Raw genomic sequence first — 17,299 nt, forward strand, 5'->3', positions numbered from 1 at the left:
TGATAAAGAAACCAGAACTGCCCTTAAGGCATCATAATCTAATGGGAAAAACAGACATGAAATAATTACAATACAGTGCTAACGGTGCCATTGGCGGGGGGGGGGGGTGGGGGACAAGGGCAAGAGGTAGGAATGGCAAACATTTTCCAAACTACCTTTGTCTTGAATTTGCACCATGCTCTGTTCAATTAGTGAACTTGTGATTGATCCTGAATCAGCTCAAGCCACACAGGCTGAGTTAGATTCTCCCTCTTTGTGACGCCCTTAGAATTCATCACATAATCCTATATTTCTCTGCTTGTCTACCTCCCTGACTAGACTTGGATTATCTTGAACACAGGATTTTGTCTAATTATCTTTGTATCCAAAGCATCAGTCGTAATTTTTGGTACGTAGTTGCTCCTCAATAAATGTTTGTAAACTGAATGAATGAACTAAACAAAAGATAGGGAAGAATTTCTTTGAAGTCTTTATATATAAATTTATATTTAAACTACTAAGCATCTCATATTGTCCAGCTAAAATTCTGAAACTGCACGTGAGGTTGAGAGGATCACCTAATGTCATGGGCTGGTCTCAATTTTGCTTTCTTGTCCAAAGCTCCAGACTTCGCAAATTCGACAGAGTTGTCTCCATTCACCATGCTGAAGCTCCGTAGGGACAGAAAACAGCTGCACCTTCCAGAGCAGCTTGTGAGATGTACAGAAAAGAACTGAATATTTCCTATATCAAGAGAATGGGCTTTTAAACACTTGTTGCATCTAATTCTGGTAATGTTTGCTTTTTAAAAAAATCACCTACATGGTCATTATTTGCTGTCTCTGCAGTACCATTACATGACTGCTGCCTCAGCCTTTTGCAAGCAGTTATGGTGAGTTTTAAAATCAAGTAGCAGTGCAGGGGTGCAGTTCTCCTGGTTCTCTAATGTAGCTCGAGTTCATGCCTTAGTATTTTTTAATCCATCATTATGTGATTCTTGATGGGCTTTGTGGTTTTTTTGAATTTTATTATATTTATTTTTTTATGCAGCAGGTTCTTATTAGTTATCTATTTTATACATATTAGTGTATATATGTCAATCCCAGTCTCTCAATTCATCCCCCCCAACCCCCCACCGCTTTCCCCCGTTGGTGTCCATACATTTGTTCTCTACATCTGTGTCTCAATTTCTGCCCTGCTAACCGGTTCATCTGTACCATTTTTCTAGGTTCCACATATATGCGTTAATATACGATATCTGTTTTTATCATTCTGACTTACTTCACTCTGTATGACAGTCTCTAGATCCATCCACGTCTCTACAAATGACCCAGTTTCGTTCCTTTTTATGGCTGAGTAATATTCCATTGTATATATGTACCACATCTTCTTTATCCTTTCATTTGTCGATGGGCATTTAGGCTGCTTCCATGACCTGGCTATTGTAAATAGTGCTGCAGTGAATATTGGGGTGCATGTGTCTTTTTGAATTATGGTTTTCTCTGGGTATATGCCCAGTAGTGAGATTGCTGGGTCAAATGGTAATTCTATTTTTAACTTTTTAAGGAACCTCCATACTGTTCTCCATAGTGGCTGTATCAATTTGCATTCCCATCAACAGTGCAAGAGGGTTCCGTTTTCTCCACACCCTCTCCAGCAATTGTTGTTTGTAGATTTTCTGATGATGCCCATTCTAACTGGTGTGAGGTGATACCTCATTGTAGTTTTGATTTGCATTTCTCTAATAGTTATGTTGAACAGCTTTTCATGTGCTTCTTGGCCATCTGTATGTCTTATTTGAAGAAATGTCTTTTTAGGTCTTCTGCCCATTTTTGGATTGGGTTGTCTGTTTTTTTTAACATTGAGCTGCATGAGCTGTTCATATATTTTGGAAATTAATCCTTTGTCCACTGATTCATTTGCAAATATTTTCTCCCATTCTGAGGGTTGTCTTTTCGTCTTGTTTATAGTTTCATTAGATCCCATTTGTTTATTTTTGGTTTTTTTTTCCCATTACTCTAGGAGGTGGATCAAAAAACATCTTGCTGTGATTTATGTCAAACAGTATCTTCCTATGTTTTCCTCTAAGAGTTTTAGAGTGTCCGGTCTTACATTTAGGTTTCTAATCCATTTTGAGTTTATTGTTGTATATGGTGTTAGGGAGTGTTCTAATTTCATTCTTTTACATGTAGCTGTCCAGTTTTCCCAGCACCACTTATTGAAGAGACTGTCTTTTCTCCATTGTGTATATCCTCACCTCCTTTGTCATAGATTAGTTGACCATAGGTACGTGGGTTTATCTCTGGGCTTTCCATCCTGTTCCGTTGCTCTATATTTCTGTTTTTGTGCCAGTAGCACATTGTGTTGATTACTGTAGCTTTGTAGTATAGTCTGAAGTCAGGGAGTCTTGATTCCTCCAGCTCCATTTTTTTCCCTCAAGACTGCTTTGGCTATTCAGGGTTTTTTGTGTTTGCATACAAATTTTAGGATTTTTTTGTTCTAGTTCTGTAAATAATGCCATTGGTAACTTGATAGGGATTGCATTGAATCTGTAGATTGCTTTGGGTAGGAGAGTCATTTTCACAATATCGATTCTTCCAATCCAAGAATATGGTATATCTCTCCCTCTGTTGGTATCATCTTTAATTTCTTTCATCAGTGTCTTATAGTTTTCTGCATACAGGTCTTTTGTCTCCCTGGTAGGTTTATTCCTAGGTATTTTATTCTCTTTGTTGCAGTGGTAAATGGCAGTGTTTCCTTAATTTCTCTTTCAGATTTTTCATCATTAGTGTATAGGAATGCAAGAGATTTCTGTGCATTAATTTTGTATCCTGCAACTTTACCAAATTCATTGATTAGCTCTAGTAGTTTTCTGGTAACATCTTTAGGATTCTCTATGTATAGTATCATGTCCTCTGCAAACAGTGGCAGTTTTACGTCTTCTTTTCCAATTTGGATTCCCTTTATTTCTTTTTCTTCTCTGATTGCTGTGGCTAGGACTTCCAAAACTATGTTGAATCATAGTGGTGAGAGTGGACATCCTTGTCTCGTTCCTGATCTTAGAGGAAATGCTTTCAGTTTTTCACCATTGAGAATGATGTTTGCTGTGGGTTTGTCGTATATGGCCTTTATTATGTTGAGGTAGGCTCCCTCTATGCCCACTTTCTGGACAGCTTTTATCATACATCGGTGTTGAATTTTGTCAAAAGCTTTCTCTGCATCTATTGAGATGATCATATGGTTTTTATTCTTCAATTTGTTAATATGGTGTATCACATTGATTGATTTGCATATACTGAAGAATTCTTGCATCCCTGGGATAAATCCCACTTGATCATGGCATATGATCCTTTTAATGTCTTGTTTGGTTCTGTTTGCTAATATTTTGTTCAGGATTTTTGCATCTGTAGTCATCAGTGATATTGGTCTGTAATTTTCTTTTTTTTGTAGTATCTTTGTCTGGTTTTGGTATCAGGGTGATGGTGGCCTCATAGAATGAGTTTGGGAGTGTTCCTTCCTCTGCAATTTTTTGGAAGAGTTTGAGAAAGATGGGTATTAGCTCTTCTGTAAGTGTTTGATAGAATTCACCTGTGAAGCCATCTGGTCCTGGACTTTTGTTTGTTGGAAGATTTTTAATCACAGTTTCAATTTTATTACTTGTGATTGGTCTGTTCATATTTTCTATTTCTTTCTGATTCAGTCTTGGCAGGTTGTGCATTTCTAAGAATTTGTCCATTTCTTCCAGATTGTCCATTTTATTGGCATAGAGTTGCTTGTAGTAATCTCTCATGATCTTTTTTATTTCTGCAGTGTCTGTTGTAACTTCTCCTTTTTCATTTCTAATTTTATTGATTTGAGTCCTGTCCCTCTTTTTCTTGATGAGTCTGACTAATGGTTTATCAATTTTGTTTATCTTCTCAGAGAACCAGCTTTTATTGATCTTTGCTGTTGTTTTCTCTGTTTCTAGTTCATTTGTTTCTGCTCTGATCTTTATGATTTCTTTCCTTCTGCTAACTTAGGGTTTTGTTTGTTCTTCTTTCTCTAGTTCCTTTAGGTGTAAGGTTAGATTGTTCATTTGAGATTTTGCTTGTTTCTTGAGGTAGGCTTGTGCTGCTATAAACTTCCCGCTTAGAACTGCTTTTGCTGCATCCCATAGGATTTGGATCATCGTGTTTTCATTGTCATTTGTCTCTAGGTATTTTTCGTTTCCTCTTTGATTTCTTCAGTGATCTCTTGGTTTTTGATAACGTATTGTTTAGCCTCCATGTGTTTGTGTTTTTTACATTTTATTCCCTGTCATTGATTCGTCATCTCATAGTGTTGGGTCAGAAAAGATGCTTGATATGATTTCACTTTTCTTAAATTTACTGAGGCTTGATTTCTGACCCAAGATATGATCTATCCTGGAGAATGTTCCGTGTGCACTTGAGAAGGAAGTGTAGTCTGCTGTTTTTGGATGAAATGTCCTATAAAAATGAATTAAATCTATCTGGTCTATTGTGTCATTTAAAGCTTGTGTTTCCTTGTTAATTTTCTGTTTGGATGATCTGTCCGTTGTTGTCAGTGAGGTGTTAAAATCCCCCACTATTATTGTGTTACTGTTGATTTCCTCTTTTATAGCTGTTAGCAGTTGCCTTATGTATTGAGGTGCTCCTATGTTGGGTGCATATATATTTATAATTGTTATATCTTCTTCTTGGATTGATCTCTTGATTATTATGTAATGTCCTTCCATGTCTCTTGTAACATTCTTTTTTTTTAAAGTCTATTTTTATTTGATACGAGAATGCTACTCCAGCTTTCTTTTGATTTCCATTTGCATGGAATATCTTTTTCCATCCCCTCACTCTCAGTGTGTATGTGTCCCTAGGTTTGAAGTGGGTCTGTCGTACACAGCATATATATGGGTCTCGTTTTTGTATCCATTCAGCGAGCCTACATCTTTTGGTTGGAGCATTTAATCCATTCACGCTTAAGGTAATTATCGATATGTATGTTCCTCTCACCATTTTCTTAATTGTTTTGGGTTTGTTTCTGTAGATCCTTTTCTTCTCCTGTATTTCCCACTTAGAGAAGTTCCTTTAGCATTTGTTGTAGAGCTGGTTTGGTGGTGCTGAATTCTCAGCATTTGCTTGTCCGTAAAGCTTTTGATTTCTCCATAGACTCTCAATGAGATCCTTGCCGGGTAGAGTAATCTTGGTTTTAGGTTCTTCCCTTTCATCACTTAAATATGTCATGCCACTCCCTTCTGGCTTGTAGAGTTTCTGCTGAGAAATCCGCTGTTAACCTTGTGGGAGTTCCCTTGTATGTTATTTGTTGTTTTTCCCTTGCTACTTTCAATAAGTTTTCTTTGTGTTTAATTTTTGCCAGTTTTATTACTGTGTGTCTCGGCGTGTTTCTCCTTGGGTTTATCCTGTATGGGACTCTCTATGCTTCCTGGACTTGGGTGGCTATTTCCTTTCCCATGTTAGGGAAGTTTTCGACTATAATCTCTTCAAATATTTTCTCGGGTCCTTTCTCTCTCTCTTCTGCTTCTGGGACCCCTCTAATGCGAATGTTGTTGCGTTTCATGTTGTCCCAGAGGTCTCTTATGCTGTCCTCATTTCTTTTCATTCTTTTTTTTATTTGTTCCACAGCAGTGAATTCCACCATTCTGTCCTCCAGGTCACTTATCCGTTCTTCTGCCTCAGTTATTCAGCTGTTGATTCCTTCTAGTGTATTTTTTAATTCAATTATTGTATTGTTCATCTCTGTTTGTTTGTTCTTTAATTCTTCTAGGTCTTTGTTAAACATTTCTTGCATCTTGTCAATCTTTGCCTCCATTCTTTTTCCGAGGTCCTGGATCATCTTCACTATCATTATTCTGAATTCTTTTTCTGAAAGGTTGCCTGTCTTCACTTCATTTAGTTGTTTTTCTGGGGTCTTATCTTGTTCCTTCATCTGGTACATAGCCCTTTGCCTTTTCATCTTGTCTATCTTTCTGTGAATGTGGTTTTTGTTCCACAGGCTGCAAGATTGTAGTTCTTCTTGCTTCTGCTGCCTGCCCTCTGGCGGATGAGACTATCTAAGAGCCTTGTGCAAGTTTCCTGATGGGAGGGACTGGTGGTGGGTAGAGCTGACTGTTGCTCTGGTGGGCAGAGCTCAGTAAAACTTTAGTCTGCTTGTCTGCTGCTGGGTGTAGCTGGGTTCCCTGCCTGTTGGTTGTTTGGCCTGAGGCCACCCAACACTGGAGCCTACCCAGCTCTTTGGTGGGGCTAATGACAGACTCTGGGAGGGCTCACGCCAAGGAGTACTTCACAGAACTTCTGCTGCCAGTGTCATTGTCCTCACGGTGAGACACAGCCACCCCCCACCTCTGCAGGAGACCCTCCAACACTAGCAGGTAGGTCTGGTTCAGTCTCCCCTGGCTTCACTGCTCCTTTCCCTGGGTCCCGATTCACACACTACTTTGTGTCTGCCCTCCAAGAGTGGAGTCTGTTTCCCCGAGTCCTCTTGAAGTCCTGCAGTCAAATCCCACTAGCCTTCAAAGTATGATTCTCTAGGAATTCCTCCTCCCGTTGCCAGACCCCCAGGTTGGGAAGCCTGACGTGGGGCTCAGAACCTTCACAACAGTGGGTGGACTTCTGTGGTATAAGTGTTCTCCAGTCTGTGAGTCACCCACCCAGCAGTTATGGGATTTGATTCTATTGTGATTGCGCCCCTCCTACCGTCTCATCGTGGCTTCTCCTTTGTCTTTGGATGTGGGGCATCTTTTCTGGTGAGTTCCAGTGTCTTCCTGTCGATTGTCCAGCAGCTAGTTGTGATTCTGGTGTTTTCACAGGAGGGAGTGAGAGCACGTCCTTCTATTCCACCATCTTGAACCAATGTCTTCATGGGCTTTTGAAAGACTATTTAGGAATCAGAGTGTTGCGCTATTGACTTTCAGGTATTGGAATATTTTTCCCCCTTTTTGAAATACAGTCTAAAAATTCTGACTGCTCGTTAGAATTGACTCTAATAACTTATGTATTCCCATCACAGAAGTTAGCTCTACAGATAATCATCCTGTTCTGCTAAGTTCCATCAACTATATTTGCCCCAAATGCCTCTTTAGAAGGTTCTAGAAAAGTGTTAGTTTGGAAGACAGATGCCTTCCTGAAATTTTTTTTTTAATGACTCTAAAGGGGAAATTTAGGTTGAGAATAACCAGATAACACTTCTTTCCTTTTCCTCCAAAATAATCAGGATGTGTTTTCCAAAATTCTGGAGGTTCAGTACTCTCACCTGGAGACAAAGCTGCCTTGTGTTCATTCTGAAGCAGCCGCTCCTGGTATACCCATATGTGCAGTATCAAATGGAGCAGAAATCCAGCTAGCTTGTCCTTGCCTCATTCTCCTGTCACTTCTGAGTGCTTCGTCTCCTTCTCTCTTTCTCTGCACTCTGGAGCACTTCATTTGACCCTGCCACTCTCCTGTTACTAAGCTCTTGCCGTCTGTGAAGAAGGCTGTTTGACGCCTTTCAGTTCTTGTTTGGCAGAAGAACTTCAAAATGTTCAAAAGAAACAATGGTCTAACTTTCCTAGGAAGTTAAATTTGATCATTCCCCTTGTGAAAGTGGCCTGTGATTGTATTCCAAGCTGCTAGGCTATCTCTTATTTTTTTTTAGTGGCTCAAAATTAGTAGAAAAATAAGGAAAGATCCAAAAGTTGTCCTCAGACTAAAAGTTATTTAGGAGCAGCTGGTGTTCAAATGGGGGTTTAAAATGCAATTAGCACCTGTCTTCTAAATATCTGGTAAGCATAAATTGAAATGTGTATCTCATCTGTAAAATGGTCTGTTGCTTTTTGTGAGAAGAAATGTAAGCATAAAAATACAAATACAAATAGAAAAGAATTAATTCAGTGATGATATTCTTTATTGGCTTTTTAAGTAGAAACATAACATGTAACAGGTTTACTGAACTGAATGGTCTGACCTAGATATATTTAGTCTCATGACCTCTATGAAGATCATAGTACTTCTTCCTGATAACACAGCTGAACTGGGAACAGTGAAACTACGGCTCAGGACTCCTCATCCTACTGTGCTCTTCTCACTTTAAGCATCAGGTTCAGTGAATTTGCAGACTGTTTGCTAAGTTAGGGCTTCTTACACTGGGATCTTTGGAAGGGATTTGTAGATCTTCTCTAATTTCATGTAATTTTCAGTGTGAATGTGCATTTTCTTCTGGGGGAGCATAGCTTTCAAAAGACTCAGAATAGCCCATCCCATACTCCCCCTTGCCCCGAAAAATGAGGTATAAGAACCTTTAAATTAAATAAATATTTGTTTTAATGTAAAAATCATGGATAAATGTTTTAGTGCTGTATCTTCCTTCTCTCAGCTATCCATATATGAAGTTAGTGTAGTTTCAGTTCTAATTCAGTTGTCCATGGAGAAGGCAAAGGACCACCAAGTGAAAAAAAGTGAATCCATATACCTTGACCTTACGTAATCAATCTGTTAAGAGATCTTTCATTTACACCCTCTGCCTATATATGTGGTTTCCATTTCCTCACCACTTAGCCCACTAACCTCCCCCCCACCCCTCCAACTCCTTCCTGGAGGAACTGTCGAAATATCTAACTTATATATCATAGTAAGGCAGCTCTCTTAGGCAACTACTAAAGACCTGTTGGAAAAAACTAGTAAAGGGGTTTGTTTGCTCTTTTAAAATTATCCATCTAAATTCTTTATTATATATATTGTTCATTATTGTAGTAATATGGTTTCCTTTTTGGCAATTTTCTTTTCTCAGCTAGTATAGCACTATTTTCTCTTCAGCTGGCTCTGATTCCACCTTCTTCTCCCACCTTCTGACTCCAGATATCCAAAAATCTTTAGTTTTAGACCTTCTTCATATGCATAATATGTTATACACATTTCCTCGGGGATCTCATTCATTCTGAAGATTTAAATGTGTTCTCTCCACCTAGGAATCCCAAATCTTCCTCTCCAGCTTCTTTCTTAACATCTTATATTTCCAACCAGTTACATTTAAGCCCAGTCTATTTTATATTCCTCCATCAAATATGTACCATCCCCATATATTCTCAAAGGAAATGAATCTCTCATATGCAAATTGAATCTCCCTTCTGCATTCCAAGTGTCTGACAACAATACCAACTTTTTCACTATCTCCAAATTGAGACGTTCAAACTAGTTTTTGACATCCTATTCTTTTTTATTGACAGCATCCAAGAACTATCTACATTCTGTTTGTTTTTCCCACTGGATAGCTTTTGCTTTCAGTTTATTTAATAAATAAATGTTTTTTGAGAATCCAATAGGTACCAGGTGATTTGCTAGGTGCTATGGGGGAACCAAGATGAATAGGCTGTGTTTTAGCCCTCTAAGGAGTCACTAACGACGAGTATGAAGCATATTTACAAATAGCTACAATGTAAGGCCTTCATAGCATTGGCAGTGGCTACCCCAACTCCAATTATGCATTGCTATTATTGACTTCTGTCCACATCCATAGCCATATATAGGGTTTATTTCAGACTTTTCCATTCTGCACACCTTACTTTATTTTTATTTTCTTACTTTTTCACTCATGGTCATTCTAACTACATGATTTTGATTTTGATTTTTTTCTCTCTTTGATTTTTCCTCTCTTCTGGGTCTATGTGTGGAAGGTTATGACTCCGTAATCCTCCTGTTGATCCAGTAGAGGGTTTTTTTTGAGCCGTGCCCTTTGGCAATCAGCATCAACCAGAGGATAGCCTGGACATTCACATTCCTACCTGAAAAGCTGATTTTAATTAACTGACGCTCCCTTTCTCCAACTCTCTTTGGATTTGAAAAGCTGAGATCATTTACTGCTTCAGCTTGGGCTATGTTTTTCTTAATGGGGGAGATCTGCCTTTTGCAGTTATGCTAAGGATGACTTTCAAGGCCCAAGTCATGTCTGAGTATCCTTCTCTTCCCACCTGGAACACTTTGGTATACTACAAGTGGTGATAAAGTGATCACTAGGCCCAGATTGACAAAAGGGGACCTGACTGCCCAATAAACAAAAAACTGGGCCCAGTGTTTGGTGCCCAGGGCAAAAAGGCTGCCAAAGCAAAAACCTATTCTTAAAACTAGGGCATATTTGTTTATATTTCTTCTGCCATTATTATCCATCAAAGCATCATTTTCACATCCTTTTTTTAAAACAGGAAATCCGGGCTTCCCTGGTGGTGCAGTGGTTGAGAGTCCGCCTACCGATGCAGGGGACACGGGTTCGTGCCCCGGTCTGGGAGGATCCAACATGCCGCGGAGCGGCTGGACCCGTGAGCCATGGCCGTTGAGCCTGCGCCTCCAGAGCCTGTGCTCCGCAATGGGAGGGGCCACGACAGTGAGAGGCTCGCGTACTGCAGAAAAAACAAAACAAAAACAAAACAGGAAGTCCATTTTATTCAACTCTTCTAAGATCTTATGAGTGAACAGTCCGTTGAAACATGATTTTGTTTATTTTAGGCTAAGATTTTACAGATTATTTGTAAATAAAGAAGAAAAGAGAGGTAATAGCCACATTCTTGCCTTGATCTTTCGCGGTACGCTGTGGCCTCTCCCGTTGGCGGAGCACAGGCTCCGGACGCGCAGGCTCAGTGGCCATGGCTCACGGCCCAGCCGCTCCGCGGCATGTGGGATCTTCCTGGACCGGGACACGAAACCCGTGTCCTCTGCATCGGCAAGCGACTCTCAACCACTGCGCCACCAGGGAAGCCCCTTGCCTTGATCTTGTTTCTAACCTGAAAGATTATCCAATTGACTAATGAAACATAGGTGGTAAATATAATTATCTACCTTTGAAAGCACTCCTTTTGGGGGTGGCAGGCGTGTGCATGTGCGCGCACCTGTCTGTCTCTGAGATTGCTGCTTTGCAATTTTGTATTTTATATTCTGGGAATTTCACCTTTCAATTCTCTGTTTAGAAAACAGAAATTCAGGATCTCTTCAAATATTCATTCCTGTAACTCTGAAGTGGGGGGTGTGGAGGGGAATGAATAGGTCACTGCACTGAGAGGAATTATAAGGGTATAGTGACATCTACAGGTAGCATGTATATTGTCAAGCAGGATGTGGTTACCATCTGCTGAGGAATGGACTGTTGTTAACAAGCCTCTCTCTGCCTTAAGTTTGTTCAAACATGCCTTGCCCAAGGTAATCAACACAAAAGGTTAGGATAATTAAACTGGAATAGATGACGTAAGGGGATCTCGCTAAAATTAAAATTTCTGTAATAAGGGGCTTATTTTACCTACTTTCTTATACCTAGTGTATCTTCGTTTTTGAAATGGGAAAAGCATTTTGATTAGCAGTTCATTCTGAAAATGAAATTATATATAAGCCATACCTATATAGTTGATAAAAGTAGTCACCTGAAAATTCATGGAAATCACAGAGAAAGAATATGCCAATTAGAAAATTCAAAAAGTCATTTTTGGCTCTCAGTGACAAAAGAACCAAAATAAAACTATTCTGTTCCAGTAAATAACCAGTAGTAACAACTCAGTTAACATTATGTCAGAAATTATTCTACATTTTCTTAAGCAAAGGAGGGAGAAGAAACAGTACAGTAGGGGGTGTGGTTAATAATAAATTATAATTGAATTAGGCTCATTAGTGTCAGTTATTTTGCTATCTTTGCAAAAACAAAACAAATCAGGGAAAGTAAAAAATAAAATTTAAGCTCCTTGTAGGGTGAGATTATGTTATAGATTTTGTATTTCTCATGGCGGCTAGACATACATAGTGAATAGTTGCTCAACTGAGAAAAAATAGAAAGATGTAAAGCTGCTTTCAAAACTCCTTATTCTAATGTCTATTAATTTAGTAGAAAAGAATGAGATGTTTAAGCATAGTTGGGATTTAGCAGTCAAGTTGCTAAAACATCTTTTTCGGTATTCACTCTGTGCAAAGTGCTACATGAACCTACTTAAAGGTGGGAAAATCCAACTGCTTATTAGTTCTTATTACTTCTTCATGCCTTCTTTTTATTCTTGTATCTTTCCACTTCCAATATTTACTTTAACATCAAAAGAGGGATACACTAAAATATATATCTTTTCCCCAACAATTTCAAGTGTTTTTTCCATTTCATCGCTTTTGTTTGTATGTTTTTGTTTTATAATCTAGAGTATCTTTTCTTTCTCTGAATATACAACTCCTATGCAGCTCAAATGTCCCATTCTCTAAGTCTTTCCTGGATAAATCAAAATAGTTATTTATTCCTTTTTGAATTCTCTTAACACTGTCTTATGTCACCTGTCATCTTTTACCTTGAGATTAAAAATATTTATCTATTTTAGCTCTCCTTAGATATATTGAAGGCAGGAACAATCTGAACATTTTTATTTATGTGCCCTGCATACCTTGGGTACTCAATAAATATTTGTTGAGTAAAGTAAAAGATTCATCCTGTGGAAGTTGAATAACAATTTAAGAATTAGAGGATAAGGTAATAGTTACAAAATGAGTTCACAAGCCTGTTAATTGGTCCCTGTTTTAAGGGGTCTTCTTTATTCCTGAAGATCTCTTTTGACATAAATCAAATCTTAAACATAATTTAGGATTTCATTTGTGTACTTCTCTGAGAAGGAAGAATAGGCTTAAACACGTATGGATGACTGGAGGGAGAGGGAGGGCGATAGAGCAGTCTGAATTCCCTCCTTTTGGCATGCGAAAATACATGAATTTCCAGTGGTCACTACCAAGATTACCTGGCTAGAGCAAGTTTGCTAATAGCCCGATCAAGGAGGCTGGCTGCCAGGTGAGGCACCTTAGCAACAGGCGGCTATAGGCTGTTCTGCTAAATGGGGGACCTCATCTGTCAGGGAACAGCATAATAGAGAGGCTTCTTGGAGACCCACGAAGAAACTAGATGTATGTCCAATGATCAGATCGATATTTCAGCATTGCCATACAGAGGGCATCTTCAGCCTGTCAGTATTAGAGAGGCAGGAATAGCCACAGAGAGGGTTATTAAAGAGAGAGGAAAAAGGTGTCTCAGAGCCAGACCCTGCCAACACCTTCCATCTCAAATCTCATAGTCAGGACTGCCACTCAAGCCTGACCTGAGGATAAGGAAAGGAGATGAGATTTAAAACAACTTTGAAATTAATGCTTTAATTTGAACTAAATTTTTATACCCAAAAGTGGCCACAAAGCTAGGGAATCTTCATAAGATCATATTGCTGTACTGGAAAGGGGAGATCCAGCAGTACACGAGAGAAGACAGTAATTGGAAACACTGAAGCCACTTTATCTTGATTTTGCACCAAGCTGAAACTTCTCAGTAAACCCAGTTACATTAGTCAACAAAGGACTGTCTTGGTCTCCTACGGCTGCCATGACAAAATATCATAGACCGGGTGACTTAAACAACAGAAATTTATTTTCTCAAAGTTTTGGAGGCTGGAAAATTCAAGATCAAGTTTCCGGCAGGGTTCAGTGTCTGGTGAGAGCCCTCTTTGTGTCTTGCAGATGGCCACCTTCTTGCTGAGTCCTCACGTGGCACAGAGAGAGATGGAGGAGAGATGAGATCGATCTCTGGTGCTTCTTCATTTTTTATAAGGACATCAGTTCTATCAGATTAGAGCTCCACCCTTATGACCTCATTTGACCTTTACTTCCTCCTTAAAGGCCTTACCTCCAATAGAGTCTCATGGTGGGGGGTGCGGCTAGGGTTAAACATATGACTGTAGGGGGACACAGTTCATTCCATAGCAAAGACTGCTTGCCATGAGGCACAGACTGTTTAGAGACAGAATAAAATAGAGAAAACCAGGCTAGAAAATGATTCTCGATTCCTTCCATTCCGTTCCAATGTCTGGATATTGCAATTACAAATGGAAGCAAGAGCTTTCAGGCCTCATTAAATAAATCTTGGTTATACGGTCATGATTAAGATCAAAGGAACCAAAAAGCTGATTGGAAACTCAGAGGCTCAACTCTTTGTCCCAGTGCCAGAGGTAGTTGATGCTTCCAAATCCTGGGGGACTTCTGGGGTGGGTGGATTTTCACAATAATTCAGCATGGCATAAAAGTCAAATATGTTCTTCAAAAATTGACATGGGCCATTGGTAGTCTAGAACTCAACAGTAGCAAGCCTAAACTTAATCAACAGTACATTGGAGAATATAGATAGTAGGAATTATATTGGAAATTTAAGGCCAAGTACAAAAAAAACCCCAGAAGATTGCATCTGAAAACTACTTGTTAAGTCAGAATAGAAAGTCTACTCTTAAAAAAGAAATGGTTCTGACTTCCAGTTTTAGGTCTGACACATAAAGAGCTTCGAAGTACTCACAAGAAGAGCTTTGGACTTCCCTGGCAGCGTAGTGGTTAAGAATATGCTGGCCAGCGCAAGAGACACACGTTCAATCCCTAGTCCGAGAAGATCCCACATGCCGCAGAACGACTAAGCCCGTGTGCCACAACTACTGAGCCTGCGCTCTAGAGCCCGCGAGCCACAACTACTGAGCCCACATGCCACAACTACTGAAGCCTGTGAGCCTAGAGCCCGTGCTTCGCAACAAGAGAAGCCACCGCAATGAGAGCCTGCACACTGCAAGGAAGAGTAGCCGACGCTTGCCTCAACTAGAGAAAGCCCACGCACAGCAACGAAGACCCAACACAGCCAAAAATAAATAAATTTATTTTTAGAAAAAGAGCTTTCCTCAAGGTAAAAAATCAACAGTTCTTGTATTCATCAGAGAATGGAGCTCATAGGGAAACTCCTGCCCTCCAAAACTAGAGAGACAAACAGAAAAAGCAAGGACACCAGAGGAAATTTTAGCTTCTGACACCACAATTGCAACAAAAAATATACACAGTGTACCTCCTAGTCAGATAAATTTAAACCTCATACGACCTCAGTTCCTTTTACCCAGTACATCATGTTTGGCTATAAAAAAAATCACAAGTCATACTAAAAGACAAAAAGCACACTCTGAATGAACAAGGAAGCATCAGAACCAGACTCAGATATGGAATTATCAGACTGAGAATTTAAAATAGCTACAATTAATATGCTAGCATTCTCAGGGAAAAAGTAGACAAATGCAAGAAAAGGTAGGTAATGTAAGCAGAGAGATGAAAACTTTAAGAAAGAATCAAAAGAAAATGCTAGAAATCAAAAACACTATAAACAGAAATGATGAATGTATTTGATGGATTCACTCATAAAGAATCAGTGAACTTGAAGATAGATCAATAGAAACTTCCAAACTGAAATACAAAAGGAAAAAAAATGAATGAAAAAGACTGAACAGAATATTCAAGAACTGTGGGACAATTACAAGAAGTGTATATACATGTAATATCAATACCAAAAGGAGAAGAAAGAAAGGAACAGAAGAAATATTTGAAGTTTTAAAGGCTAAGAATATAAAGCAGAAACTAACACACCATTGTAAAGCACTTATACTCCAATAAAGTTGTTAAAATAAATAAATAAAAAAGGCTGAGGATTTTCCAAAAATGAAAGACAGACACCAAAACCACACATCCAGGAAGCTCAGAGCACAACAAACAGGATAAATGCCCAAAATTTGATATCTAGGCATATCATATTCAAACTGCAGGAAATCAAAGACAAACAGAAAATCTTGAAAGAAGCCAGAGAAAATAATGTCTTACCAACAGAGGAATAAGAACAATTAAATCGAACTTATCTTCAGAAACCATCCAAGCAAAAAGAGAATAAAGTAAAATATTTGAAGTATTGCTGACTGTGAGGATGGCGGAGAGGGGGAAGCTAATTGTGGTGATGGGAGACGAGGACACGGTGACTGGCTTCCTGCTGGGTGGCATAGGGGAGCTTAACAAGAACCACCACCCTAATTTCCTGGTGGTGGAGAAGGATACTACCATCAGTGAGACGGAAGACACTTTCTGGTGGTTTCTAAATCGGGAGGACATCGGCATCATCCTCATCAACCAGTACATCGCAGAGAGGTGCAGCATGCGCTCGATGCCCACCAGTGCTTCACTGCAGCGCTACTGGAGATCCCGTCCAAGGAGCACCCCAGTGATGCTGCCAAGGACCCCATCCTGCGCAGGGCCAGAGGCATGTTCATGGCCCACGACCTGCGCTAGGGGACTCCCCACAGTCATGCAGCCTCTCCCCAGGCTTGCCATCAGCCCTTCTCTAAGATTTGAGCCTCTGAGTTCCAATTCCCTGCCCCTTCCCGCTCCACTGAGAGGCTTGGTGAGGTGCTTCCAGGTTGCTGGAGCTCTGCCATTGAAATCAAGGCTGGTTAGGGTTTAAACAAAAAAAGAAAAAGAGAGGAGACAACAAATTACTGGTATCAGAAATGAAAGAGGAATCAGCTCTCCTAATCCCATGGACAGTAAAATGATAATAGAATACAGTAGACCCTTGAACAACACAGGTTTGAACTACAGAAGTCCATTTATACACAGGTTTTTTTTTTTTCAATAAATACTACAACACTACATGATCCACAGTTGGTTGAGTCCTTGGATGCAGAACCATGGATACGGAGGGCCTACTATAAAGTTATGCGTGGATTTTTTACTGCACAAGGAGTCTGTGCCCCTAACCACCACATTGTTTAAGCGTCAACTGTATTTTGAACTCTACACCCACAAATTTGATAAAAGGTGAAATGGACCAATTCTTTGAAAGACACAATCTACCAAAACTCACACAAGGGGAAATAGGCAATCTGAATAGACTTACAACTATTAAAGAAATTGAAATCAATAATTAATAACCTTCCAAAATAGCAAGGACCAGGTCCAAATGGTTTCACTATTGAATTTCACCAAACATCTAAGAAACAAATGATACCAGTTCTCTACAATCTGTTCTAAAAAATAGATGCAGTGTGAACACCTCGTAACTCATTTTATGAGGTCAGCATTATCTAATACCAAACCCAGGCAAAGACATTACAGGAAAGGAAAACTACCAATCAATATCTCTCATGAACATAGATTCAAAAATCCTCAGCAAAATATTAGGAAATAAAATTCAATGATGTATAAAAAGGATTATACACCACAACCAAATGTGTATTCCAGGTATCCAAGGGTAGTTCAAAATTTTAAAGTCAATTAATGTAATTCATTACATCAACAGGCTGAAGCAGAAAAATCATACGATCATATTAGTGGATGCAATAAGAACATTCAACAAGATACAACACCCTTTCATGATAAACTCTCAGTAAACTAGAAATGGAGGGGAAATTTTTTCAACTTGATAAAGAACATCTTCAAAAAGACTACAATTAATATCATAATGGTGAAAAACTAGATACTTCCCCCCCCTAAGATGGGGA

At 39.3% G+C, this 17,299-nt stretch overlaps 1 pseudogene; it reads left to right on the plus strand.

The window, feature by feature from the left end:
- Window positions 1–15,729: 15,729 nt before the first annotated feature.
- Window positions 15,730–16,088, plus strand: LOC116748310 (annotated as a pseudogene).
- The last annotated feature ends 1,211 nt before the right edge of the window (window positions 16,089–17,299 follow it).

This window comes from Phocoena sinus, unplaced genomic scaffold (genome assembly GCF_008692025.1).
Source record: "Phocoena sinus isolate mPhoSin1 unplaced genomic scaffold, mPhoSin1.pri scaffold_39_arrow_ctg1, whole genome shotgun sequence".
Classification (NCBI taxonomy): domain Eukaryota; kingdom Metazoa; phylum Chordata; class Mammalia; order Artiodactyla; family Phocoenidae; genus Phocoena; species Phocoena sinus.